This window comes from Pleurodeles waltl, chromosome 8 (assembly GCF_031143425.1).
Source record: "Pleurodeles waltl isolate 20211129_DDA chromosome 8, aPleWal1.hap1.20221129, whole genome shotgun sequence".
Lineage (NCBI taxonomy): Eukaryota > Metazoa > Chordata > Amphibia > Caudata > Salamandridae > Pleurodeles > Pleurodeles waltl.
This window is the reverse complement of record NC_090447.1, coordinates 619,349,389-619,376,417: the sequence shown is the minus strand read 5'-3', so window position 1 is coordinate 619,376,417 and position 27,029 is coordinate 619,349,389. Positions and strand designations below refer to the sequence as shown.

The following is a 27,029-nucleotide window of genomic DNA, read 5'->3' as shown; positions in this document are numbered from 1 at the left end:
GCCAGTTGTTAGGTATGGGGTGAGTGTCCATGGTCTCAGGGCATATGCACTGTCACCTGTTTGACAAAAAAGCCAAATTTATCAGGGCATGAATGGTTTACACAGTGACCTGTATGTATGGCTTCAGGGTGTAGTCAGCAATACCTAATAGATATCCGTCTCCAAACTCCCCACGTTCTAGGCTTTGGTGTATCCCACTGTGCCTGAATATGTATGAGTCATGTGTACTCCCTGGATATTTAGCTCCAATGTCAGTAATGACATTATGGGCGTCACATACCACCTGGATGTTTAATGAGTGGGTACATTTCCTGTTGCGGAACACATATTCCAGATTTGCAGGAGGGCAAATTTGTATATGTGCCCCGTCCACACACCCTATTACATGGGGGAAGTTGGCAATTCTGTAGAAGTCTAACTTGGTGGTGAGAATCGTGAGAGTTTACTTTGGGATACCCCACCTGCCACAGCAATAACCCCCTGATAGCTACCTGTGGCCAAGAGGTGCAGTGAGCATAGCATTTGCACATGTGTATGGATAGCTCTGCCGCGCATTGTCTGTCATTCAAGCTGAGGATTAGGTAGTTCAATTAATTCTAAGATTGCAGCAGTGCTCAGTCTATATTTGTCATATATCTCCTCCTCAGTTTGTTGAAATAGTGTCTGCCTGGCTCGGTATATCCTCTCCTGTCTCTGCCTCCTCCTCCTCTGCTGGGCGGCGTGGACTCTCCTCCTCCATACTATCACGTACATTTCAGCCATTTTGAGTCACCCAGATGCCTTCTGGGTCTCCTTTTATACTTTGTTTCTGGTTACCACCTGCTCTGAATCAGTGGTAATCTGGATATGAAAAATTGTCTTTTTGCAACTAGTCGCAATTTGCGACTGACTTTTGCATATGGTTTGCGACTCGCAATTTGTGACTTCCTATTTGCGGTCGCAAAATTAGGTCGCAATTTTTGTGAGTCGTAATGGGTCGAATCGCTATTTGCATTTCGGAAATGGGATTTTTGCATCCCATTTCGAATTTTGCGATGTCGCAAATAGCGAATCGGGCCATTAGCGACTCGCAAAACTTTGCTACATCTGGCCCCATGTTCCTAATGCTTTAATGGTTTAGTGTAGTTTATGATCCAAAATCTAAACCATCACCCTGTACCATCCTGTATCCTGTATGTTACTTAGGGTGTCCCTCTGCTGAAGCAGGTGAACTTGCTGATTTTGTAGTGCAATTGGGTAACGTATGAATTGTACTTGTTTTGTGTTTCTGTTTTCCAGGTACCAGCTGCAACTCACTGACTCAACTGCTGCTAATGTTTTTTGACACAACCCGAGTTAGATATTTTTTTCCTAAATTTGTGTTACTAAAACTTTTACATGAAGCCCAACATGTTTGATGATAATTAGTGGTTATTGAGGGAAATGTTTTCTTCACATGCTCTTGAATTGTTATTGATGTTTTATCAATTGATTTGATGTATTTGATTAGTTTAGCACAGATTTTGGTGCTATGTTCTTGTGTTATAATCATTAAATTGATTTGCTTATTTGCTTTAGTTAAACTCAGATGCATGAGGCGTTTTAATCAGTCTTTGTTGACTCTCTATATGTATCATTTGTGCTTCAGCATTGTTTTCGTGACTTTAGCGTTGTTAATATAGGGAAATAAAATTGTTAACCTTTTTACTAAAACTGGTGTGGTTCTTGAAGTATTATGAGACTGTAGATTGTATTGATTTTATATTGTTGTGATGATTATGACATCATGCAATTGACATCCCATCTATACAATGTCTGTTCGGTCCAATCGGCCTTATGCTTGAAACCTACTATCTGATTTGATGTAATAGCTTAGGTTTCTCCACGCATTCACACATGTGGCTGGGTAATATGTGCAATTGGTAACAACTATAAGTTTGTCAGAATTTATTGCATCTGGTAAGTCTTTGGTCGGTAAAGTTTATTCCTCAAGAATTAAATTTTGACAAGTCAGACTTTCTGAAATTTAACGAGTAAACAATATCTGGAATACTCCAGGACATGCAGACTTTGGTGCAGAAGGTTACAAAATCTGCATGCTATTCCCCATTTGAATGATACCTTGTAGTTGGAGTTTTAATCAGCCTTAAACTCACTGATCCCCTGTGTATGGCCATGTGTTGAGGATAATAAATGACATCCCCTCCACTGGGCCACTTGTAACGTGAATCTGAGTTTCTGTTAAGCATGGCTATCTGTGAAATTAAGAGTCTGGGTTTCATGCACATCATTATTAAGACTGAAACGTTGACTCTTCCAATCACCTTTACATTGGGCCTCTTGAAGGTGGGGGCCCTCAATAATTGCACACTTTCCCATTGTCTTAAAACATCTCTCCGCTAATGACAATGGGCCTGATTCTAACTTTGGAGGACGGTGTTAAACCGTCCCAAAAGTGGCGGATATACCACCTAGCGTATTACGAGTTCCATAGGATATAATGGACTCGTAATACGGTAGGTGGTATATCCGCCACTTTTGGGACGGTTTAACACCGTCCTCCAAAGTTAGAATCAGGCCCAATATCTTTACATGTGAAAGGTTGGACTTTGGAGTCCTGAAGTAAATTCTATCCATTACATAAAGCATACTAGCCATACAAGCTGGACTGGGGCAGCAAAGTAGGAGCTTTCAGACCTGTGGTTTCCAGGACTGTACATTGTACAATAGGACACGTGAAGCATGATGGGACAAAGGAACTCATGACTATGGTCAGTTACAACACAATGGCCTAGAGTCCCTTCCCTTGGATTGCATATTTTAAATGTATTTTCACTGCTCTGACTCTTCTTTGTCTCTGCTAGGAGAAGCCTTGATAGTAGAGTTGTCAGAGCAGTGCATGTAGGCAGGGCTCCGTGTTTCTTGTCCTCTGCTTTTATAAACTATTTTATCAAGTGACTTGAGACCCATGCACTATCCCCAAGTCGCAAATACAGGTGGGTGTGACAGCAAATTCACAGGGCAAGTCAAGGAAAAGCCGAACCAAAGGTCTGGTGTATCTCTAAAAGTCCGTTCATGAGCCAAACCATTAAACAATTTTCTACGTTTATTATGCAAGAAACATAATGTAAAAATATGTTAGTCTTTTCAAAATTCAAAAACGTTTATTTCTTGAACATACAGATGTGTTTTACCTTATTAAGTCTGATTAATTAATTGCATAGGCAGACATTTATTAAAAGTGAGTGTTTTCAAACATAAACTTAGAAACAATAATGGCTATCCCCTCAACCACAATGCCATTAGTCAACTAAAAGACAAGTCAGTAGTCATGTAAACCCTACTGACATTTGTTTTTCAAAAATGGAGCAACATTTCAGCCTATTAAACATAAGAGGTGCTAGTATGGTGCACATTCTGAAGGTAGCTCTTTAAAAGCGCTTGCACGTATGATAATAAAGAAAAAGGAGGCCCTGTTAAATAAAATGTCTGCCTTGGATCTCCCAGTTTGGACAAGCAGGGAAACCAGTATTGATTTCAGGCTATCTGGTTTCACATTTAGAAATTCAGCTACCAGATGTATATCTTTGTCTCTCTCCTGTTTTAAGTCAAAGGTGACTGTTTTATCGTTTATTCTTGGATCACAATGAGACAAACCAACACAGACAAGGGGACCTGAATTAGAGCCCCCGTATCCCATTAACAATTCAAGAATGCATTTATTTGGGGGTGTCACACCCCAAACACTTTGTCCTGAATCTATGCCCCTGATGATACTGAAGTGGCATATCAAATGATTCAGAAGAGCAGTCTGGAATAGTTGAAATGAAAGCAAGCAATATTCAAGGACTGTCTGTATATCACAGTAAACATTACACAGAGCAAACAGGCTGAAGGTCCACTATGTTGGTTATTGTGACATCTGAAATGATGCTAAGAATGAATCTAACCACTATGACTTTTCACAAGTATGGAATGGTGAAGCCATAAATTGTGCTTTTAGGTAAGCTCTAGAATATTCAGAGATCTTGCTGCCGTTAACAAATCCCTCAAATGCCATGAACCTATTCATAAAATCCGAAAGGAATAGCTGCCAGTGAGAGTGAAGACATAGAAACCTTGCATAACGTCTCAAGGCAAAGAGGCCAGATTTCTGTGCAACCTTGATGAAGCAGAAAATGAAGGTTTTGATTTATTAACGCTTAAACGTAGTGCTGAAATAATCATGTGTGACATTAACCGAACTAATAAAGATTGTACGGGGACAAAATGTGCCCTCAGAGTAGTTTGCCAACATTTATACGCGTGCTTTATATAACGTGGTGTATTAGAATTGCACTAAGCCGACATAATCCTAAACGTATGCTACGATTTGCTTGTTTGAAATGCTTTAGCTTAGCATTACTTTAGCGGAGGCTTTGGCCTAGTGGCCTGGTCTCACGGTTTAGATGTTCGTATTTTCCAATGTGCGATTAAACGTGTATTTCTGCTTGAAGCTGTACTTTTCCACAGAAACTGTTCACATGCTTATCTTAAAGTTTCGTGCCAGCTTGGCATATTTTCTCTTTAATTCAAGGTCGACTTGCAGGTGCGGACAATGGAGGCTCTGAAAGTGAGCTAATTGGGAGACAATGTTGCGATTTGCGTACCCATCTCCAAGGATAATGTATGCTTAAGTAAAAGCTTGAGAACTGTCGTTTTTGATTGGACAATTTGAAGCTAACCTATGAACCCTCCAATGGAGACCCTACTGGACTTGAACCATTGTCTATAAAACCCAGGTGCACGAGAGGAAAGCTCTCTCCATTTTGGACAACCCGCCATTTTGCAGACTTCGTAGCTATTATGGCCCACTTTGCTGCGACGCCATTTTGAGAGACTTTGATGCTTTCTCTAGTCGAGATAAAGAGACTTTAATGATTCTTGCCCTAGAGACTTTAACTTTGATTTGCCCCTTTGCATGAAATAGCAGTCTTAACTTGCCGCCGTGAGTCAATTGCCCCGTTCACCCCTGTCCCTTTGTCCCGTCCTATGCTGATCGAGAAACGATACCTGTGAGACGAAGATTTCATTGATTGCTGATCGGAATTGGTAATTATGAAAGGAAATTGTAAAATTGCATTGTGTTTCTTTTAGGTAACCAACTGCTGATTTTGATAAGAGCCCCAGCTAGGAGTTTTCTAAATTTATGTTGCTAAATTGTTTTGCATGAAGACCCACATGCTGATGCTAATTTGAGGTTAGACGAGGATTCCATATGTCGCACGATGCAATTTGAGATCTTGTTATGCTGACTAAATGTACGCAATTAGTTCACTACAGATTATCGTATTAGTGCTTTGCATTGCCATTATCGAATGCCTTGTGATCAAAATGCTACATAGATTGCACTTGTTTCGACGATATGGACAGCTATTAATGTTCATTTATGTTTATCATTTAGTGTTGAGACACATTTATATTGTGCTAGCTTTGTTAATATAGGGAAATAAATTCACTAACTTTGCAATAAACTGGTGTGGTTATTCCTGACTGAAAGGTCAGGGTTCGCCGAAATGTATTCTGGATTAATTGTTAAGTGTTATGTTGTTCAAGGGGTTGCCTATGTTCGTTATTGATTATCGATTTGATGTGATTGATCGATTAAGAGTACAGAGAGTTCCCACTTAGTCAAAAGATTCATCAGCCTAAAGAGCGTCCGAACACAGGTAAATTGTTACCACGTTCCGCTCTATCAGTAGATGGTAGCAGAGGACGGTTACGTCTTTTGGGACCCTGTACTCCTAAAGTACATGGTGTTGAATTAACGGTTACGCATTTTGTGGCCCCATTCGAGAAGTTGAATTAGATTTTTCTTGGATAAAACGGATTGACAAGATGATGATGGGCTAGGTCCACCGCGACTTTCCCGGGATCTCGGAGCTTGCGGAATGGAGAGAACGGAGGTGTGGAATCAGCGCTGGCGGTACTAGTGATGGTATGAGTGAAGTTAGGGTTTTGCGCTTGCACAGCTTATTGCCGCAGGGTGTGTGAAAAGGTTGCGAGGATTTTTTTTTCTTTTAAGGATAGCGGAGGTGCGACTCCGAGTGTAGAAGTAGAGAAGTCGTCGAACTTCATAGAAATAACGGAGGTGCGGCTCCGAGTGTGAGAGTAGGGAAGTCGTCGAACTTCATGTGCGTGTGGCGCTTTGTGCAGAAAAAGGTCCACGTGGTTGTTGTTGTTGAGACGGGCCCTGCGAGGTCAAGAGACTCCGGAGTATGTTGATCCATGTTGTGGTCTGGGCGGTTTAGTAGGTTGATCGGGCGTGGTCAACGAGTCGGGTACGTGTGTTAGGGAGTGAAAGAAACTTCGACTTCGGGCTCTGACAAGATTCTAAGTGCACTAGAACAGATCATTGACAAGTTGAGAGTAGGTCTGCAGGTCAGATTTGCTTGCGAATGTGGGGACTGAGAAAGACGGAATAGCGGCCAGAGGCTAGTGAAAAGTCCCGAGGCTAGTGAAAGGTCCCTAAGGTCCTGAAGCGATTGTGTTACCCTCCCTGTAGTAAACCGACAGATCTGTTTTAGTTTTTGGTAGCTCGCGATACATGCAAAAAGTTGTTACGGGAGGAACTGAGTGAAGGAGGACTAGCCGCGAGGCTTTGTCAGCCGCAGTGTGTGTGAGTGTGACGTCACTAGAAGCCGCGCTGGGATAGGTTGGTTGGAGAGAAGGGTCGCGCACAGATTGGACGCAGTCCGTGGGACTCGATTGGAAGGGGAAAGGCAGGTGAAGAGTATTCCGGGAATTAAAGTCACCTATTGATTACAAACTTTGTGGAATAAAAGTGACCTATTGACTATAAACTTGGTGAAATAAAAGACGAGAAAATGAAATTCCTTAAAGCATTTAGGAGTGCGATGAAGGGGGAGTCTTACATTAAAGCGAGCGTAGGAGAGGAGACGCCACCCGAAGGTACACCAGCTTACATTGTAATGGAGGAAAAAGGGGTAGCTTCGTGTCTTTGGCTAAAGCAATGGCACAAACTGACAGAGAAACATGGAAGCGTAGCGTTCCCGATACATGGGACATTCAATATAAGGATCCGAGAGAATTTGAGATTCGCGATGTATGACATGAAGGTGCCTCCAAGGCCAGCACAGTTTGAGGCTCTAGCAATCTGGGAATTAATGGCTAGACAGCAACAGAAGAACAAGTTTGAAACAAGGATGAGGAAGGTAGAAAAGACACTAGCGGATGCTAGGTGGGATAATGCGCAGAAGGTGTGGAGGTCAGATGTATTGCAGGGAATAAAATTGTTTCCCGCAATTACTAAGGATGAAGAGGAGACAGGTAAGAAAGCTACCTGTAAAACAGACAGGAAGTGTTCGAAGGATAGAGAGGATGAGGAAAAGTTGAGAAGAGAAGAGGAGTTAGAGGATGAGGAGTTAATAATGCAATTGCTGAACGACCGTCCACCACCTTATGCAGAAAATGGACAAGGTCCAAGTACCAGTTCTGCCCCTCCGGCACTAGTACAGAACAGTGAAACCCAGAGTTCAGGAGCACCATCGGGATCTAAGGACCGGAGTCTGCTGTTCACCCCGCAGATACCGCAGGTTAGGAGAATATATCCAGATGTGCCCGTGTTGAAACCAGCAGAAAATTATCAGCCGCAGATGCCAGGGTACTACAGTAGTGATAACAGTGCAGGAATGATTCTAGATCCAACCGTAAGGGGAGCACAGAATGGTTACAACCCAACAATAGCACAAGCTGAATCAACTCAGTTTATGATGCCTCAAAAGCAGATGCAGGGAGGAAACGCATATGCTCAAATGACGGGGAGCCAGATGGGCATGCCGGCAGTGATGACCCATGGTGTGGGAATGAACATGCCACAGAACATGGGGAATGGACAGAACCCAGACGCGATATCCTTACCCATTACCGTAGGTCCAGCGGTACCTCTGTATAGTCAGCCTAATTCGGGTCTGAGCAGTCAGGGATCAATGCTGCAGAATGGGACAGAAAGAAGGTGCATAGAAAACACTCCAGGGATAACTCCGATAGCGGCTCAGCCAACTGGGTCTGGGTCCCTGATGGAGTTTAGTCCCATATGTGCTCAGTCAACACTGGTGAGGTCGAGCCCCCCACTGATAATACCATTAACATCGAGCACTGAAAAGTTGCCGCAACCATCGATGGCAGTCGATGTGAATGCTACACTGATGGGGGTAAATGCGCAACAGCTGACACAGTGGTTCAACAGCTTGAATTCCACACAAAGTTCAGACAGCGGGAAAGGAGAAGAGTACCTGAATAGGATGAGGCTGAACATGGAAGCACAAGAATTGGTGGAAGGGAATATGGGTGTGAACAGGTTAGAGTCCTACACGGAAGAGGAGCTGAGGTATCTATGTCCAAAGATCACGAAAGAAGTAAACAAGGTACATAAAAGTTTGCAGGAAGTAGCGGACAGAAATGGGATTGACATAGGCAAGACGAAACACTTGAGCAGGAGCTATAGGTTGGATTTTGGGACCACAGATTTTGAACATATGAGATCAGCAGGCATGAAGGCACACCTTAGAGAATTGTTGCAGAGTGCACAAGTGTGGAGGTGCTTAGACAAGTGGGAAAGCAGGTGGGTAAAGAGGAAGGATAAGAGGAGGGACAGTGCTACAGAGCACAATGAGAAAAGACCGCAGAGTAGTGATACAGTAACAATGTTACCAATGAGGGAGACAGCAGGGGGAAAATTAGTACATGTACCATGGCACAGAAGCGACATTCAGTCTTTTACGAATGATTTTCCCAAACTGAGAGAGAAGCCGATTGAATGGTATCAACAGACTGATAGGTTTGTGAAGCTTGCGAAATGTCTCTGGGAAGACCTGAACACTCTATTCGAGATTGTGGTTCCGGCAGATTTGTGGGAGGATTGCAAAAAAGCTGTAGGTTGGCCGACAAGTGAACCAGAGAGAGACAGAGAGACGGGTGCACCATCACCTATGGTGATGAGCTTGTACTATAAGGTGATTGAGCATTTGAAGACGAAGGTTGCCGCGAAAAATGTGGATTGGCAGAAAATTGATCGAACTGCCCAAGAGGCTAAAGAATCGATTCATAGTTACTATGAAAGGTTGTTGAAGGCGTTCAAGAATTACAGTGGCACGGAAGCAATAGAGGCGAAAGATATGCTCCATTTTGTGTTCAGATTTGTGGAAGGGCTGAGACCAGAAATAAGTCAAATGATAAAGTCACATTTGATTTGTTGGCAGTCTAAACCGATTGATGAGGTCTTGACTTATGCGAAATACTGTAGCGACGAAATTGAAGTGAAACAGAAAAAGCTGAAAGAGAAGGTGATGATGATGCAGCTTAAGGCGGCCCAGACAGGTTTGCAAGGTCTGCAAGGTTTGCAAGGGATGCAAGGGTTCCAACAGCAGGTATCGCAACCGCAGCCACAGTTGCAGGGAAACATGGCGTTTCAACCACAGGCCAGAGGCAGAGGCAGAGGAGGTTTTGTGAATAATGGTCCGGATTTGAACACTGTTGTGACGGGTGTGCAGGCAATGAAGAAGGTGATGCCGTGTCACGCGTGCGGAATTGTAGGTCATTGGAAGCGCGAGTGCCCGATGGTGGTGCAGGAAGGTGCAGGTACAGGTGTAGGTGTTGGTCAGCAAAACAATGATGTCAATGCATTTCAGACAATGAGAGGACCGAAAATGAGAGGTCCAAACCCAAATTTTCAGACCATAAATCAATTGCAGGGATTACAACCTATGCAGCCGCAGCAGAAGCAGATGCCCTGTATGCAGATGACGCAAATGCAGCCGATGCAACAGCAGTTACCTATGGTACCTAATCAGCAAATGCAAATACCTTTGGCACCAATGAGTCAGCAGCAAGTGATGGTTCCTCCACAGGTAACGGGTCAGGTAATGAGTACAAACGGCACAGTACAACAGTTCCCATTACACAGTGAGAGTGGAATAAACAATGTATGGGAGAGTGAAAGCTCAGAAGAGGAAGGAGATTGTGTGCTTGCGGCATCCCTAGAAGTTGATCAAAGGGGTCCGTACGTAGAAGGAAGAGTAATGGGTCATCGTGTCTCATTCTTGGTTGACACGGGAGCCACACGTTCAACTGTTAAGAGCAGTGAAGTACCAAATTTGCCACTCTCAGGGAGGACAGTTCAAGTGGTGGGAGTAGCAAACAGGCATCTGACGAACCCAATTACAGATCAGGTACAAGTCAACATTGGTAACTATCAAGGGGTACATCAGTTTGTGGTGTGTGACTCAAGCCCGATAGCACTGTTAGGAAGAGACCTATTGTGTAAATTGGGTTGTTCGATAATGTGTTCAAACGAAGGAATAACAATACAGACAAGCAATGATGGGGAAGAAGAGGACAGTGTAGAGTGGGATGAGATGGAAACAGTCGACGAAGAGTATCCTCTGATTTGTCTTTTCCCGATGATAACTGAAGAAGATATCCCAGCAGAATTACGGGAAACAGTCGGAAAGGAAGTGTGGGACATGACAGGGAAAGAGGTGGGATTGATGAAAGGAGTGGAACCAGTAAAAGTGATGGTAAAGCCCAATGCGATCTTTCCCCAGACCCCACAATACCACATGCCACAAGATACTCTCATGAAAGTTGCCCAACTCATTGACGAATTCGTAAAGCAGGGAGTACTGAAAGAAGTGTTAAGCAGCCCATGTTATTCACCGATAATGGGACTAATAAAGCCAAGTGGGAAAGTCCGACTCGTGCAGGATTTGAGGAAAATAAATGACATCATAATAAAGTGCTGCCCTGTCGTGCCGAATCCAGCTGTGATAATGTTTCAAGTCCCTTGCGATGCTGAATGGTTCTCAGTCATCGATTTGTCACAGGCATTCTTTTCTGTGCCTCTTCATGAGGACAGCCAATTCCTCTTTTGTTTCAAATTCCTAGACAGAGTGTACAGTTGGTGTCGGATTCCTCAAGGGTTTTCTGAGTCACCGTCAATATTCAATCAAGTTATAAAGAAAGATTTGGAAGAGTTAGAATTGCCATACGAGTCAATTCTAGTACAGTACATTGATGACTTACTGGTTGCATCCAAAACGGAAAATGGCTGCACAGCCGATACCATTGCTCTGTTGAATCATTTGGGAAGGAATGGACATAAAGTGTCCCCTTCCAAATGACAGTTCTGTCAGAAGAAAGTGAAATACTTGGGTCACCAAATAGAGAAAGGGTCACGGAGAATAATGAAGGAAAGAATTACAAGTATACTCCAAATGAGTCCACCTAAGACAAGGAAGGAGGTGAGGAAGTTTTTGGGAATGGTGGGATATTGTCGCCAGTGGATTCCCAACTTTTCGTCTCTAGCGAAGCCCCTACTGAAATTGACCCAAAAGGATACCTTGGATGAAATTGAGCTGAAAGGAGACGAGATGGATGCTTTTGTTGAACTAAAGGAATGCATGTGCAGGGCTCCAGCTTTAGGTATGCCTGATTACACGAAGCCTTTCACATTGTTTTGTCATGAACGTGATGCATGTTCTTTGTCTGTCTTGACCCAAGCCCATGGTGGCGTAAACAGACCAGTAGCGTATTTTTCAGCTACTTTGGATCCGGTTGCAGCAGCACTCCCAGGGTGTTTGCGCGCCGTAGCAGCAGTTGGTATCAGCCTCACTCGGAGTGAAGGAATAGTGATGGGACACCCAGTAACAGTCATGGTCCCTCACTCAGTTGAGATACTTTTGACCCGCACCCGAACGCAGCACATGACTGGAGCAAGACTCACAAGGTATGAAACGATTATTCTGGGCTCACCGAATGTGCAGCTGAAAAGGTGCACTACGTTGAATCCAGCTACCTTGCTTCCTGGAGAAAATGCTGAAATTGAGAACGCTGAGGACGTCGAGCATGACTGCCTTCAGGTGACTGAATTTTGCACAAAACCCCGAACGGACATCAAGGATACTAAACTTGATGAAAATGACCAAATTCTCTTTGTTGATGGTTCATGTCTAAGAGATGGGATGGGGATTTTGAAAGCAGGATATGCTGTATGTACTGTAACAGGGGTCTTGGAAGCGGGATGGCTTCAAGGAGTCTATTCTGCACAAGTAGCAGAACTTGTAGCCCTTACTAGAGCATGTCAATTGTCTGCATTGATGAAAGTCACCATTTACACTGATAGTCAATACGGGTTTGGGATTGTGCATGACTTTGGACAACTATGGTCACAGAGAGGTTTCCTGACTTCTTCAGGATCCCCAGTGAAGAACGGGGAAAGAATAAGGGAATTGTTACATGCCATTCAAGTGCCAGCTGAAGTTGCAGTGGTAAAGTGCAGTGCTCACACGAAAGGACAGGACTATGGCGGTCATTCTGACCCTGGCGGTCAAAGACCGCCAGGGCGGAGGACCGCGGGAGCACCGCCGACAGGCCGGCGGTGCTCCAATGGGGATTCCGACCGCGGCGGTAAAGCCGCGGTCGGACCGACAACACTGGCGGGCTCCCGCCAGTGTACCGCCCCCCCATTGAATCCTCCAGGGCGGCGCAGCTTGCTGCGCCGCCGAGGGGATTCCGACCCCCCCTACCGCCATCCAGATCCCGGCGGTCCGACCGCCGGGATCCGGATGGCGGTAGGGGGGGTCGCGGGGCCCCTGGGGGCCCCTGCAGTGCCCATGCCACTGGCATGGGCATTGCAGGGGCCCCCGTAAGAGGGCCCCTAAATGTATTTCACTGTCTGCTGCGCAGACAGTGAAATACGCGACGGGTGCAACTGCACCCGTCGCACAGCTTCCACTCCGCCGGCTCGATTCCGAGCCGGCTTCATCGTGGAAGCCTCTTTCCCGCTGGGCTGGCGGGCGGCCTGAAGGCGACCGTCCGCCAGCCCAGCGGGAAAGTCAGAATTACCGCCGCGGTCTTTCGACCGCGGAACGGTAACCTGACGGCGGGACTTTGGCGGGCAGCCTCCGCCGCCCGCCAAGGTCAGAATGAGGGCCTATGTGTCTCTGGGAAATGCATATGCAGATCAAGTCGCAAGATTTTGTGCTTTGAACTGTATATTGCTAAGGGATGATTGGAATACAATAAGTGAACCAGAACTCGAACCAGCTGAAGCATTTGCCTTGAAGGTCGTAGATACAATAGAGGAACTAAAAGCACTACAGAATAATGTCAGGGAGGATGAAAGAGATTCCTGGATTAAATCACAATGTATAAAGAGACAAGACGAGCTATGGGTTTCACATGAGGGAAAAATTGTTTTGCCAAATGGTCTCTTATCGCAGCTTGCGCGGTTCTACCATGGGCAGGCTCACCTAGGGAGAGATGCCATGATAAGATTGTTCAAAACTGATTGGTTTAACCCCAGATTTCGTCAAGCTGCAGAAGCAGTTTGCCATCGATGTGTCACTTGCCAGCAGATGAACCCAGGAAAGGGAACAGTTGTGAACGCGAGTCACATTGGTAGGGCAAGCGGACCTTTTAGCCGTATGCAGATGGACTTCATTGAGATGCCTGTGCATGGAGGTTTAAGATATGTGTTGGTGATTGTGTGCATTTTTAGTCACTGGATTGAGGCATACCCCACACGTAGAAACGACAGCCTTACAGTTGCCAAGCTATTATTGAGGGAGTTAATACCACGTTTCGGATTCCCGATCTCTTTAGAATCAGATAGGGGAAGTCACTTCAATAATGAGGTGATAAAGTTACTTTGCGAAGCACTGAACATTGAGCAAAAGCTGCACTGTAGCTATCGCCCTGAAGCATCAGGACTGGTGGAGCAGATGAATGGTACGCTGAAATCGAGAATGGCAAAAATATGTGCATCGACAAATTTGAAATGGCCTGACGCATTGCCCTTAGTGCTAATGTCAACGAGAAACACTCCTGATAGAAAAACTGGATTGTCTCCGCACGAAATTCTCATGGGCAGGGCTATGAGACTTCCTGCAGTTCCCGCAAACATGCTTTTGAATATTACAGATGATATGGTGTTAGACTACTGCAAAGGACTGGCTGACGTGGTTCGCTCTTTCTCTCACCAGGTGGAAGCGACCACCTTGCCACCGATCCAAGGTCCAGGACACGCACTGAAAGCAGGTGACTGGGTCGTGATAAAGAAGCACGTGAGAAAATCGTGTCTGGAACCCCGTTGGAAAGTCCCTTTTCAAGTGATCCTGACGACAACTACCGCTGTGAAGTGCGCGGGGGTTCCCAACTGGATTCACGCCAGTCACACAAAGAAAGTGTTGTGTCCCACAGATGAGGAAGTTGAAGCGCTGAAACTACCAGTGCCTGATAAAACAGTGCTGAGTGCTGAGAAAGAACAGAAGCGAACTGAAAGCGCACAAGCAGAAGCAGGAGAGAAGGAAATATTATTGGAGGGCGAAGAGTCTGACTCACTTGGGGAAGGCCAAGGAGAAAGTTCAGATAGCGATGAAGAAGCTGCAGGTGACAAAGAACCTGAAGCAGCTGAGGGTAGCAAAAAGCCTGAAGCAGCTGAAGGTGACAAAGAACCTGAAGCAGCTGAAAGTGATACAGAGCCTGAAGAAAGTAACGGTGACGAAGGGCTCGAAAAAGGTGAAAAGGCAGGGGAGCCTGATCAGAAGGGGGCTTTCCCAGAAACAGACGATACAGAAAAAGAAAAAGAAAACGTGACCGATTCCCCTGAAGGTCGGGACAAGGAAGAGCAGAACGAAAGAGTTCAAACCTCTACAGAAAAGATCGCAGGTCCATCAAACGGACACGGTGCAAAAAGAAGACTAAGTATCTCACCGATAAAAGAAAAGGGTAAAGAAGGTTTGAACGAGGGAGGGAGACCAAAAGTGAAAGAGAAAAGAAAGGAAGTGACTGTTGTGGAACAATCGTCAAGTGAAGAAAAAGACTTGACAAAAGAGGAGAGTACCAGCGAAGCAGAATCGAAAAGAGAAGCAAAATTGAAAAGGAAAAGGATACCAAACAGGAGGTATTCCGGTCCTGAATGGGCATATGCAGTAAATGATGATTGGACTGATGAGTTTGTACCTCTAAGTATCGAGAACGAAGAAGAAGAAGAAGAGATACCAATAGAAAAGAAAAGTTTCATAGACTCTGTCGATTGAAACGGTAGTAAATGGTATTGCTTGCTGCAATCTAACGTGAGACAAACAACCAGTTGAGACATCGCTAAACCGAATTGAGACAAATGCTGCTAACCGATAAGTGACTGGCCTTTTGAAGAAGACGGTGTGAACATTGTGCTCGTTCAACTTTGTAACTGAATTGCTAATTAGTTTCATTTATAAGTGCTTCTAGCTCTCTGATTCTATACAGATCATGACGCAAAACAATAGAAAGAAATGTTGTAAATACGTGTGTATAGGCTTGGTAGTAACATGTGTACTAATAATAATGGCAATTGTGTTTGGAATGCATGGAAAGGGTGAGAATGAGACTATTGCTGCTTCTACTATTGCTCCTGTTACTGTCACTGAATTAACACCATTGAAAAGACTAGCACTGGATGAGAGGCTCTTGCACGATAAGAAAGAGCTTTCGTATAACGTTTTCTATCGCTTATTAACAGAGTATGTTGAGACTATGGATGCGAAAGATTGTTATGTGTGTACCCAGATACCGACATCAGTAAAGGAAGGGGTAACTTATCACCACATGCCTCTTACATATGGGATTACATGTAGTATAGTAATGTCTAGGTTTTATGGTCAATCTAACATACAGTATTTTTACTCGAATTATGATGTTACCTTTGCTTATGTTCCTTTAATAGTGCAGCTAAGCCAGACTGCAAAAGATTGGGATTTTAAAATTATGAGGGAATTTTTCGAGCCAATGCTACCTTTTGAGACGGCTCACGCTCATAGGGAGAACCTTACGTGCTCCGTCTCTGCTGTAGAAATAAGCTTTTTAGATCGTACAGATGATAGAAGGGCACAAATGAAGGCGAAATTAGAAAAGGAGCTACATAAGAGGACTTCAGTAGATAATTATGATTTTGCTGCTATAAAGACGCAAGGGAAAATTGCTTTAGATGCTTGGCATGTAGGGAAGTTTTGTATATATCGAGGAGAATCTTATTATGACAATATTTTTGTAGGAGCGAGTGAATGCAAACATACGTTTATCTTTAAGGCCAAATGGACATTCATGATGAACGGACTTGACCCTGTCATTCCAGGGGTGTATTACATTTGTGGGAATAATGCCTATTATCGTCTTCCAAAGGGATGGTGGGGAAGATGTTATTTGGGTATAGTGTTTCCAAAGGTTTATCAGCTGGATGACGTATCGATGATTCAAAAGACATCTGGATCCCATCGTATCCAGAAAAGAGAGACCGCAGCTGCTGTGGTAGGTGATATATTTGGAGCCATGATTCCTTCATTGGGAGTTGTGCTGAATTCCATCAAAATAAGAAAGTTGTCTACTATAGTGGATAACATGTTGACAAAGTTTTCAGGTGCTATAATCCTGATAGATGCTGAGCTTGTAGCGGAAAGAGCTATGACTCTTCAAAATAGGCTTGCTTTAGACATTCTTTTAGCAAAGGATGGAGGCGTTTGCAAAATGATTGGTGCACGTCACTGTTGTACCTATATACCGGATAATAGTGTGAAGATTAAAACTATGCTTGCTAATCTAACAAAAGAAAGTGCAGATTTGAAGGAACTGAAAGAACCAGGAGTGTGGGAGAAGGTTGGAAAGGGACTTGCTTCAGTGGGACATTGGATTGGGGGAATTTGGAATGGGATATTATTGAAAATAATAGAAGGAATATTAATAGTAATAATTTGTGTATTTGGAATTTGGGGAATAAAAAGGGGAATAATAATGATTATGGAAAGAATTAAAAGAAGAAAAGAAGAGAAAATTATGAAAAGAATGGCAGAAGAATACAAAGCGCAAACTAGGGGTACTAAAAGGAAAAGGGAACTGACAGAATTTTAATGGAATAAAATTTGTGGGCATAATTTGTGTGATGACAAGTAGTCATCAGAGGAGGGATTGATGAAGCAGAAAATGAAGGTTTTGATTTATTAACGCTTAAACGTAGTGCTGAAATAATCATGTGTGACATTAACCGAACTAATAAAGATTGTACGGGGACAAAATGTGCCCTCAGAGTAGTTTGCCAACATTTATACGCGTGCTTTATATAACGTGGTGTATTAGAATTGCACTAAGCCGACATAATCATAAACGTATGCTACGATTTGCTTGTTTGAAATGCTTTAGCTTAGCATTACTTTAGCGGAGGCTTTGGCCTAGTGGCCTGGTCTCACGGTTTAGATGTTCGTATTTTCCAATGTGCGATTAAACGTGTATTTCTGCTTGAAGCTGTACTTTTCCACAGAAACTGTTCACATGCTTATCTTAAAGTTTCGTGCCAGCTTGGCATATTTTCTCTTTAATTCAAGGTCGACTTGCAGGTGCGGACAATGGAGGCTCTGAAAGTGAGCTAATTGGGAGACAATGTTGCGATTTGCGAACCCATCTCCAAGGATAATGTATGCTTAAGTAAAAGCTTGAGAACTGTCGTTTTTGATTGGACAATTTGAAGCTAACCTATGAACCCTCCAATGGAGACCCTACTGGACTTGAACCATTGTCTATAAAACCCAGGTGCACGAGAGGAAAGCTCTCTCCATTTTGGACAACCCGCCATTTTGCAGACTTCGTAGCTATTATGGCCCACTTTGCTGCGACGCCATTTTGAGAGACTTTGATGCTTTCTCTAGTCGAGAGAAAGAGACTTTAATGATTCTTGCCCTAGAGACTTTAACTTTGATTTGCCCCTTTGCATGAAATAGCAGTCTTAACCTGCCGCCGTGAGGCAATTGCCCTGTTCACCCCTGTCCCTTTGTCCCGTCCTATGCTGATCGAGAAACGATACCTGTGAGACGAAGATTTCATTGATTGCTGATCGGAATTGGTAATTATGAAAGGAAATTGTAAAATTGCATTGTGTTTCTTTTAGGTAACCAACTGCTGATTTTGATAAGAGCCCCAGCTAGGAGTTTTCTAAATTTATGTTGCTAAATTGTTTTGCATGAAGACCCACATGCTGATGCTAATTTGAGGTTAGACGAGGATTCCATATGTCGCACGATGCAATTTGAGATCTTGTTATGCTGACTAAATGTACGCAATTAGTTCACTACAGATTATCGTATTAGTGCTTTGCATTGCCATTATCGAATGCCTTGTGATCCAAATGCTACATAGATTGCACTTGTTTCGACGATATGGACAGCTATTAATGTTCATTTATGTTTATCATTTAGTGTTGAGACACATTTATATTGTGCTAGCTTTGTTAATATAGGGAAATAAATTCACTAACTTTGCAATAAACTGGTGTGGTTATTCCTGACTGAAAGGTCAGGGTTCGCCGAAATGTATTCTGGATTAATTGTTAAGTGTTATGTTGTTCAAGGGGTTGCCTATGTTCGTTATTGATTATCGATTTGATGTGATTGATCGATTAAGAGTACAGAGAGTTCCCACTTAGTCAAAAGATTCATCGGCCTAAAGAGCGTCCGAACACAGGTAAATTGTTACCACGTTCCGCTCTATCAACCTTAAAATGTAATGAGGGTCGATGAAATACCCCTTTCCAGAAACCTGCCTCCTGCAGAACTAAATGTGGATCCCACTATGACAAACACTATACATGAAGGTGAGAGAGAGAACATCATCAGCCACTGCAAGCACTCAGAGAAAGATGTCAGACGTCACTGCAGGTAAATAACTGATACAAAAATGGCAAGTTAAACAGGTGTCCTGTGTTGAAATGCCTTACCTAGGATCAGAGTCTTGATCAATTTTCGAAGCGGTCCAGCTTGGATTGCATCAACATATGTTGTTGTTCCATAGAAACTGCCAACACCACCTGAGAAGACATGTGAACTGTATTTACAGCTATCTCAGCAATTCCCACCTGCCCGGTAATCTGGAGCATGTCTTTAAATAGTTGGATTTTGAACCCCCTGGCCTTCGGTATCACCATAGCTCCAATACAGCAACTCACTAGGGGGCAGGTTCCTTGGAGGAAGGGAAGTCATGGCCAAGTTTGCAGATAGAAAATCCATCTCAACTTCTACTGAGCAAAATTCTTACTTTCATGCAGCCACAGGAGGCCTCATGTTGATCGCAATGGGGCCCCTTCAGATCTAGCCTAAGCGGAAGACAGCCCAAGCCAAGTTAGAGGAAGATGTATTAAAGTTGGCTGGGCTGAAGACATACTACCTTGAATGAGTCCCATCAGACCATGCGTTCCAGTGCATTAGGTAGTATTTCTTCTGATTTCGATGACTTTTACCGATCCATCTTCCTTTCCTAACCCAAACTCCTTACTCATTCTCCCTGCTCTTTTTATTAAAACATGTGTTTACCCCAGTGGTCGCTTGGTTCCTCAGACCACCTCAGCATTTTAACCACTGATGTATAAGCAGTTATCCAGCTCTAAATGGCTTTAGACCATTCCAAGATGGCCATCCATTCATCTATGTGCAAAATGCACTTTTTGCGTAACACCCATCTTCGAATGGTTGTTCTTATGCTGAAAGAAAAATTGTTGCAAGATGTTCACCTTGCATCTATGCCTGTGGGAAAATAACGTGTTTTACTTTCATATTTGTATTTAACGTTATTTATTATTTTACATTCCTGTCAAGTTTGGCTTAGTGATGTACCTTATTGCGACAGCATTTCTCTGACTAGTGCTGTTCTTAATATTAATCTGCACCTGTGAGTTTTGACCATCAATTCGATGCAGATGCTCAAATTTTCTGAACTTACAAAAAATTCAAACATTACTTTTAAATTTCTAGTAGGTAATGGCAATTTTACATGTGCAGTTGAACATAGTGTAGATTTGTGTATAGAAGAAACCTCTGCATTATTGCAAATACCATGCTATTTATTTATTTTTCTCCTGATGGGAAATATTTTTTCCTGTGGTTTAATCGCTCCCCCTAACCCACACTAACTTTGAGGGGTTATACTTTTGATTCTCAGGCCTTTAACCGATTTAAATGTCCAAACTGTTTCAAAGGGTGAATTCCACTGTAGAGAAACCCTTGACTACTCATGGAGTGTGTTGGTGTTCCGAGACTTTCCTGGAAATATCTTTATCAATGAATAGGGAAACTAAAGCATCTTGTTGCCTCCTTTCACACACTGCTCATCAGCGCCACCCCAGGCTATGGCCCTAAGGCCAGTTCCTCAGGCTAAGCAATGGCGAACGGGCCATTAAATTCTAATATGTGCATTAATTAAACCCTATTACCGTACATAGGCCCTCATTATGAACACGGCCGTAACAACCGCCGTGTTCATGCTGGCGGTCAAAACACTGACCGCCAGCATCCCCGGATCCCCACCGGCCATATAATGAACCATCCTGCGGGCCGGTGGGCGGAAACCATCCTCTGTCCCGGCCAGGCCACAGGAAGGCCTGGCCGGGACATTGACGGCGGCTCCACATGGTGCCGCCGCCAATGCCTCTGTGCGGCGGGTGCAGCTGCACCCGTCACGCAGATCACTGCCTGAAAATCGGGCAGTGACCTGCGCAATCGGGCACTGCACTGGGGCCCCTGCACTGCCCTTGCAAAGTGCATGGGCAGTGCAGGGGCCCCCAGGGGTGCCCCAATGCACCCCTTCCGCCAGCATTTCCCTTGTGGGAAAACCTGCCAGGGAAAGGCTGGAGGATTAGGAAACATTATCCGAGGGGTAGCACCGCTGTCCTGTCGGATAATGTTTCCGCCCGCCGCCAGGCTGTCTGATGGAGGAAGCTTGGCAGTGAGTGAGGGCTGCCAATGGCGGCCCTCACCTGGTTCATTATGTGGCGGTTTTGCCCCCCATGCCGGCTGGTGGTTTCACCGCCAACGCCAGCATGGCGGGCCAAACTGCCATGTTCATAATGACCGCCATAATGTTCTATTACTTACCGGTAATATTCATTGCTCCTGGTCCTGTTGTCCTCGTCCCATTCATCACAATGTGGAGATAACAATCTCCATGACAGATAAAAGAATAATGAGGAATGCTGGAACATCCCCTTCCCATCCCCTCCCTCACGTAGTACATAAGCTGTACTCACCGAACATTCCGCCTGCACTGCCAAGCCCCTAACAGAAGGCCGGCCGTACAGGAGGGAGGGGTGTAATGAATGGGACGAGGACAACAGGCCCAGGAGTAATGAAGATTACTGGTAAGTAATAGAACATTACCCCCAAGGTCCCTCTAGTCCTCGTCTCATTCATCACTATGTGGAGAATCCCAAAGCAGGCAAAACTAGCCTTCTGAGAACCTGGATATGGGAAACCATACAAGCAATACAGTGACCCAAAACAAGGAGTAAGTAAGCAAAAACAAACAAAGAACTCACTCAGGAACCCCCAGCCAAGGCAGTTGCAGAGCGAAAAACCAGGAAGGAAGCGACAATGCCAGAGAAAAGGAGAAAAGAAAGCCCAGCCAGCAGTGTGGCAGAGCACAAGAACGGCAACACACCCAGCCGCATCCTAGTTGACTACAACCACCTGCAGAGACCTGCCCCAGACTCCCACCAGAGGAGGAACACCAGACCCACATAAGAAGGCCAGGACAAGAAAACAGCCCGAGAGACAGCCACAAAGAGGAACCCAGACTACTGAAAAAACCCTATGGGCATGAGCCAACCACAACCGCAAAGCCCAGGTCAAGCCAGGAAGGAAGTGGCCGACCCAGAGACATCCGTGCCTGAGAACCCAAGGCCAAGAAAGAATGTGTTGCAAGCAACAAAACCGGGAAGCCACAGAAAGAAAGTAAGAGGCACAACACAAACATACTCCAACCCCTGAAAAATACAAGAAGGGCCCCCTGGCCCTACGAACACACAGGCCCCATCTACAAGAGGGCCCACAAAAAATACCAACTACAAGAAAATAGTGGAACAACAGCCCTCTCCAGAGGCACCAAGGAGCCGAACCCAAAGGCCCACAGAAGCACCGCCAGTCCCAGAAAAGGGGAAAAAAAGAAAAACAGGCCGGGACACATGAGGAAACAGAGACAACTCTGGAGAAACAACTCCTCCAGGAAAGACCCCCAAAAGGACAGGAAAGGTGAACTCGCAGCCCCCATGCAAGCAAAGCAGACAAATCCGCCACAAAAAAATGTCCCCCAAAACGGAAGGACGTTGCAAAGAGAACAACCCAACAGAAGACCCCCAACAGGCACCGACCAGGACCCACATCAATAGACCTGTGGCAAATGGAAGGGAGAAACACAGCCGGTGACTAAAGCAGCTGACAGTGACTGCCAGAAACCTGGAAAACCCCAGCTGAACCGCGAATAAACCAAAGGCATCCACAGCACCAGAGCAGAAGGAAATGGACATGAACTGGAAAAAAACAAGGACCACCAACAGGCAACCCCTAGGGAATGCTAACCACAACTGCCGGAGCCAAAAGGACCACTAAGAACAACCCATGGCTCTCACCAGAAGTAAGGCAGAAACTAGGCAACAATGCCACCACAGTAAAGAAGAACAACAGACACCAGGGTTGAGGGACTAACTGGATCCCCACTCCTCACTGACCCCCAGAGGACAGCAGGCACCAAGAGGGGAAGCAGACTCCAGAGAGAGAAAGCAAGCAGAGTGAGTAAGGGAATACCCCAGCAGCCGAACACCCGCCAGGGCATTGCCGCCATAAAAAAAAGACAGTGCCCGGAGAAGGAAATATCCATCAGAGGGCAGTCTTCTGACAACTCCTAGTCACTGCACCACCAAGAGAGAGAGAGAGACAACACCCCCTCCTCAATGAGCAGAGGAAAACCACCGGAGAGATGGAGTAAGAAATGAACATCCTCTGTACGCCAGAGGGAAATCACCATAGAGGTAAAAAAAAGCCTCCCAAATTCACAATAAACCCTCCTAGACAGCATTCAAGAGATGGCCCAGCTGAAACAATGAGCGGGCCTAACAGAAGAAAGCCCCATCGGAGGCCTCCCAAGCAAAAGAACAGACCACCGAAGCAAGAAGCAAGGGCGGGTCCGGAAGCAAGGGAACCCCAGCAACAGAAAATGCCAAACATCCACCATAAGACAGTTCAGGGTCTTGGAGACACCAGGAACAGCAAGACGAAAAGTCCAGAGCAAGGACACTACGAAAGACAGAAGAACCCACAAGGGATGAAGAGGGGTGTGCCAACATCTGAAAAAACTGCTGCAACAACAGGACCCTGGCAAAAAAAGCCCCGAGCCCAGCCGGAAACGGAGGCACCAACTCCGAGAGGACAGCCATGCCAAAATCTCCCCCCAACAAAAGGCAGAACCGGAAAAAAAAGGCACCAACAGGCACCATGCCCAAACGTCACCTATAAACTGAATGGGCCACCAAAGGACCACATGAGACAAGCCATAAAGGAGCCAACTGGCCAAAGAAAGCAATGAGAGACTCTCCTGAAAAAGGAGAACCACCATGAGAGCCACTACCCCCTGAAACATGCATGGCAGAGACGGCAACAGGGACACCCAAAAATATGCACCCTGCCACCAGACCCACATGGAAGAGCCCCACAGCAGCAAGCAATGAAAAATGGGGAAGACACCCATCCGAAAAAGGACACGCCAAACTAGCCAAGAACGGGCAAAACCGCACCCCATGCAAAAAATAAACCCAAGCCAACCAGGATCACAGAAAGAATAGAGCAGACCCCGGACTCCAAAGCAAAGCGGGCAACACCTGAACAGTAGAGAACCACAGAAGAACACCCTGCAGAAGGGCTATGAAGGGAGCAGGAAGCAACACAGATGAGGAGGAAGCCAGCAGAACCCACACACCTGAAAGACCACAATCAGGCTGGGCAACAACCGAAGACAACCCCCCCAGCCTACATGCACCCCAATAGACATGCAGGAACTCTGTACCTCGGGCAGGCATGTGGGCGACCATACACTACCCCTGTGAATGGACCAAGAGAACACACCAAGCACTGCCTTGAACAAGACAGGGAGTAAAACCACCACAGACAAAAGTCTGTCTCCCCCAGAGGGAAGACCCAGAAGGACTTCCCACCAGACTGGCCACACCAGAGCTGGCCAGAAAGCAAAAACCAAAATGGGAGCACACCAGTCCCACAGACCACACCCAGCAGGAGAAAGGGCGGGCATAAAAAAAGGAGAGGAAAAATGCTGCAAAAGAGACAAATGTCAAAAAACACACGGGGAAGAATCGCAACAACAGCAGAAGAGACTGGGACAAAGACCAACAGACCACAGGTGAATCCCAAAGAGACAGAGGGAAATCAACAGCTCCAGTCACACCAGTCAGGCACAGGTGGTACCCCATTACCGCACCAACCAGGGCAGACCTTCTGACACTGTCAAGAGCACAACATAGCTGGTGCCGTCCGGGAGACACAGGTGAAGGTTCCAAAGGAACCAAAAGGCCCGGAAGAGCCCCAGGCCACCAACACAAAAACAGGGGAACAAGAAAGATAGAACCAAAACAGAACAATTCTAACTGATAGGTCAAGTCTGGGGTGGAGCTCACTGTGGCCCAGAGTAGGGAACAAGAAAAAGGTAGGAAAGAACCCACACCTCACTGTGCGAAAAACAGTGGCATGTCCAGCACACCACGGGAAAACACCAAAACAGGAGGAAAGAAGAGCAGACCCATGCTGAAGGGAACCCCTACCCTACAGAGGAAGGGTTCAAGAGTCCAAACAGACAGGTGCCAGAGCAGCAGCACAGGAAAGACTGCAACCAAGAAAACCAAAACATTAAATGTGAGTGCTACACTCGGCTGAGAGTGAGAGACCGTGGCCTGCAAGGAACTAGATGGGGATGCTACAAACAGACGAGGAACAGAGCTCCCACCCTGCCATGCGAGGGCCTGAGAACCGGACTACCAGGCCTTTGAATAACTAAAAGACAAGGAAAGCGGAACCCTGTCACGCCACCAGCCGCCAACAGGGTAGCAGGAAGAGAAGCCGGTGTCCCCAGAACCAGCAAGCGTGATGCCAAAACACTTATACGCTGGATAGAAAAAGTGGGGCACCACAACAGACTCGCCAGAAACAGAAAAGTGTGAGGGTCTGCGACCGTAACTGTCCCACCACAGTTGGCCACCCGAAGAAATGTGCCAAAAAAGTTCAAGCCCTCGAGTCGCCAGGCACAGCAAACCATGCAGACACCATTTCCCAGCACGGGTGCCCCTGTAGGACGAGGGGAATTGCGCGCCCGTCATGTACCGACCTTGCACCCCATAGAGGGGAAGCCAGCATCAGGGAACTCCCTGCCTGGGGCGTGCAGGGGAAGACGGGGGTGGCCACCCAGGCACCGGCGGTCGTCAGCCATCGCCGCGAGAGGGAGACAGCCGGACCAGGGCCCCACAGATCATACACCACTATGTGGTACTCACCCCGTGGCCACCATACCGGAGGAACAGCTAAACGCCATTAGCCGAGGCAAAACACGCATCTCCTGTGTGTGCCAGGCAACAGATGTGCCCACAGAGGAAGTGCGGCAAGCAGCTGGCTTCCAGCTTCCCCCGCACGGCTCCCTGCTGTCCCGCTGCTCAGAAGACTTGCAAACGCCAAACAGCCTCGGCACACCGGCAACCAGGGCCCCCAAACGCTCACAGCAAGGCAAACTGCAGCGCTACCCCATCAAACCCGGCAGACTGGAGGTAGCGCGCCTGGAAAAGCCAGTTGTCCAAGCACAGCAGGGACGAAACCCTCATGTCCTCGTCCCATCGGAAGACAGAAAAAAGAACAGGTGGAATGCTGGGTGAGTACAGCTTATACTGTATAATACCTGAGGGAGGGGGTGAGGAGGGAATGTCCCAGCATTCCTCGTATTCTTTTTTCTGTCATGGAGATAGTTATCTCCACATAGTGATGAATGGGACGAGGACTAGAGGGACCTGGGGTAATGAATTTATACATTTTGCTATAAAATCACATCCCCCTGCAACAAATTTCAACATGCCAAACCTGCTGATATTTATCTGGGTGAAAAACGTTTGGTGAATGTTGGGAAATGTTGGTTTTGGTGTGGTAAGCACCAAAACGCGAAACCCATAATTAGATGGTGTTCATCTCATCCCATAAATTCTGACTCGGAGGAATCAGTTTTTTTCCTCTGCGATAAATCACACCAATTACTGGCCCACTCACAATGCGCGTTTAAGAGTCTGGACAGGGCCATGGATTGGAGGGCAGGGACCTTGAACACAGGAGCCAGTGTGCTCAGACGTCTTCCTGGAAATTATGTTGCTGTCTTTGTCACATGGATTCAGAATGCAAGATCCTAATTCACAAAGGTTTGTGAGTCTTTAGCGAGAATCACCTGCCTCCAGTCATTACTGCAATTACATTCTTCTCACTGTTTCATGCACAGCAAAGAAGCGGAAACCTTTTCTAGGCTTCTAAATGCATTATCCACTTAGTGCTGCTTAGTGGTGCCGCTGGGAAAGCATATGGACATTATTAGCTCTGACGTTTGTCTTTTCCTAATGCATGATTTATGCACTTCTTCCCTTTGAGGCATTTTAGAATTTACTTTTTTACCAGCGACCACTTCGACTCTTTCTAAGAAGGATGTTTTACTCCATTAGTTCAATATATGATTCTTTAGCCAACACGACAGCGTTCCTGGATACATATTATGATTTTTTGGCAAGAATTATGTTAATACGGAAATGATTTTTGGAAGATCAAGGTGGTGTTTTGAGACACACCGTCTAAGTGTCTGTCTTAATGCATTCTAATGCACATTTTTTCCTTCCTTTCATTTTTGATGAATTTAGCGTTTTCGGGAAATGGGAAGCACTATAAATCAAGAAGGATGATAGAACTGTAAGCTGAAGGGAACGTTTATTTGACATATTTGCTTAAAAAGGGCGCTCGATGACTCTCATTACTTCCGATAATTATGGTAGCCGAGAAAAACGGATACTGAGTTGTTTTGTTCTTAACGTGTTTAATTATAATCGCCAATCACGTCTTTGGGGAAAACCTGTGTATTTTGGTGTTTACAACAGCAAAACCTTCATGCCATGTCTCAAA

The 27,029-nt window shown here is 45.5% G+C and overlaps 1 long non-coding RNA gene across 1 annotated transcript; it reads right to left on the bottom strand.

The window, feature by feature from the left end:
• On the bottom strand, positions 1-25,400 carry LOC138249133 (uncharacterized). The gene is made up of 3 exons (XR_011194739.1): positions 25,382-25,400; positions 18,779-18,868; positions 1-56 (listed from the first exon to the last, which is right to left on the bottom strand). It is a non-coding gene; the product is annotated as an uncharacterized lncRNA (long non-coding RNA).
• Positions 25,401-27,029: the final 1,629 nt, after the last annotated feature.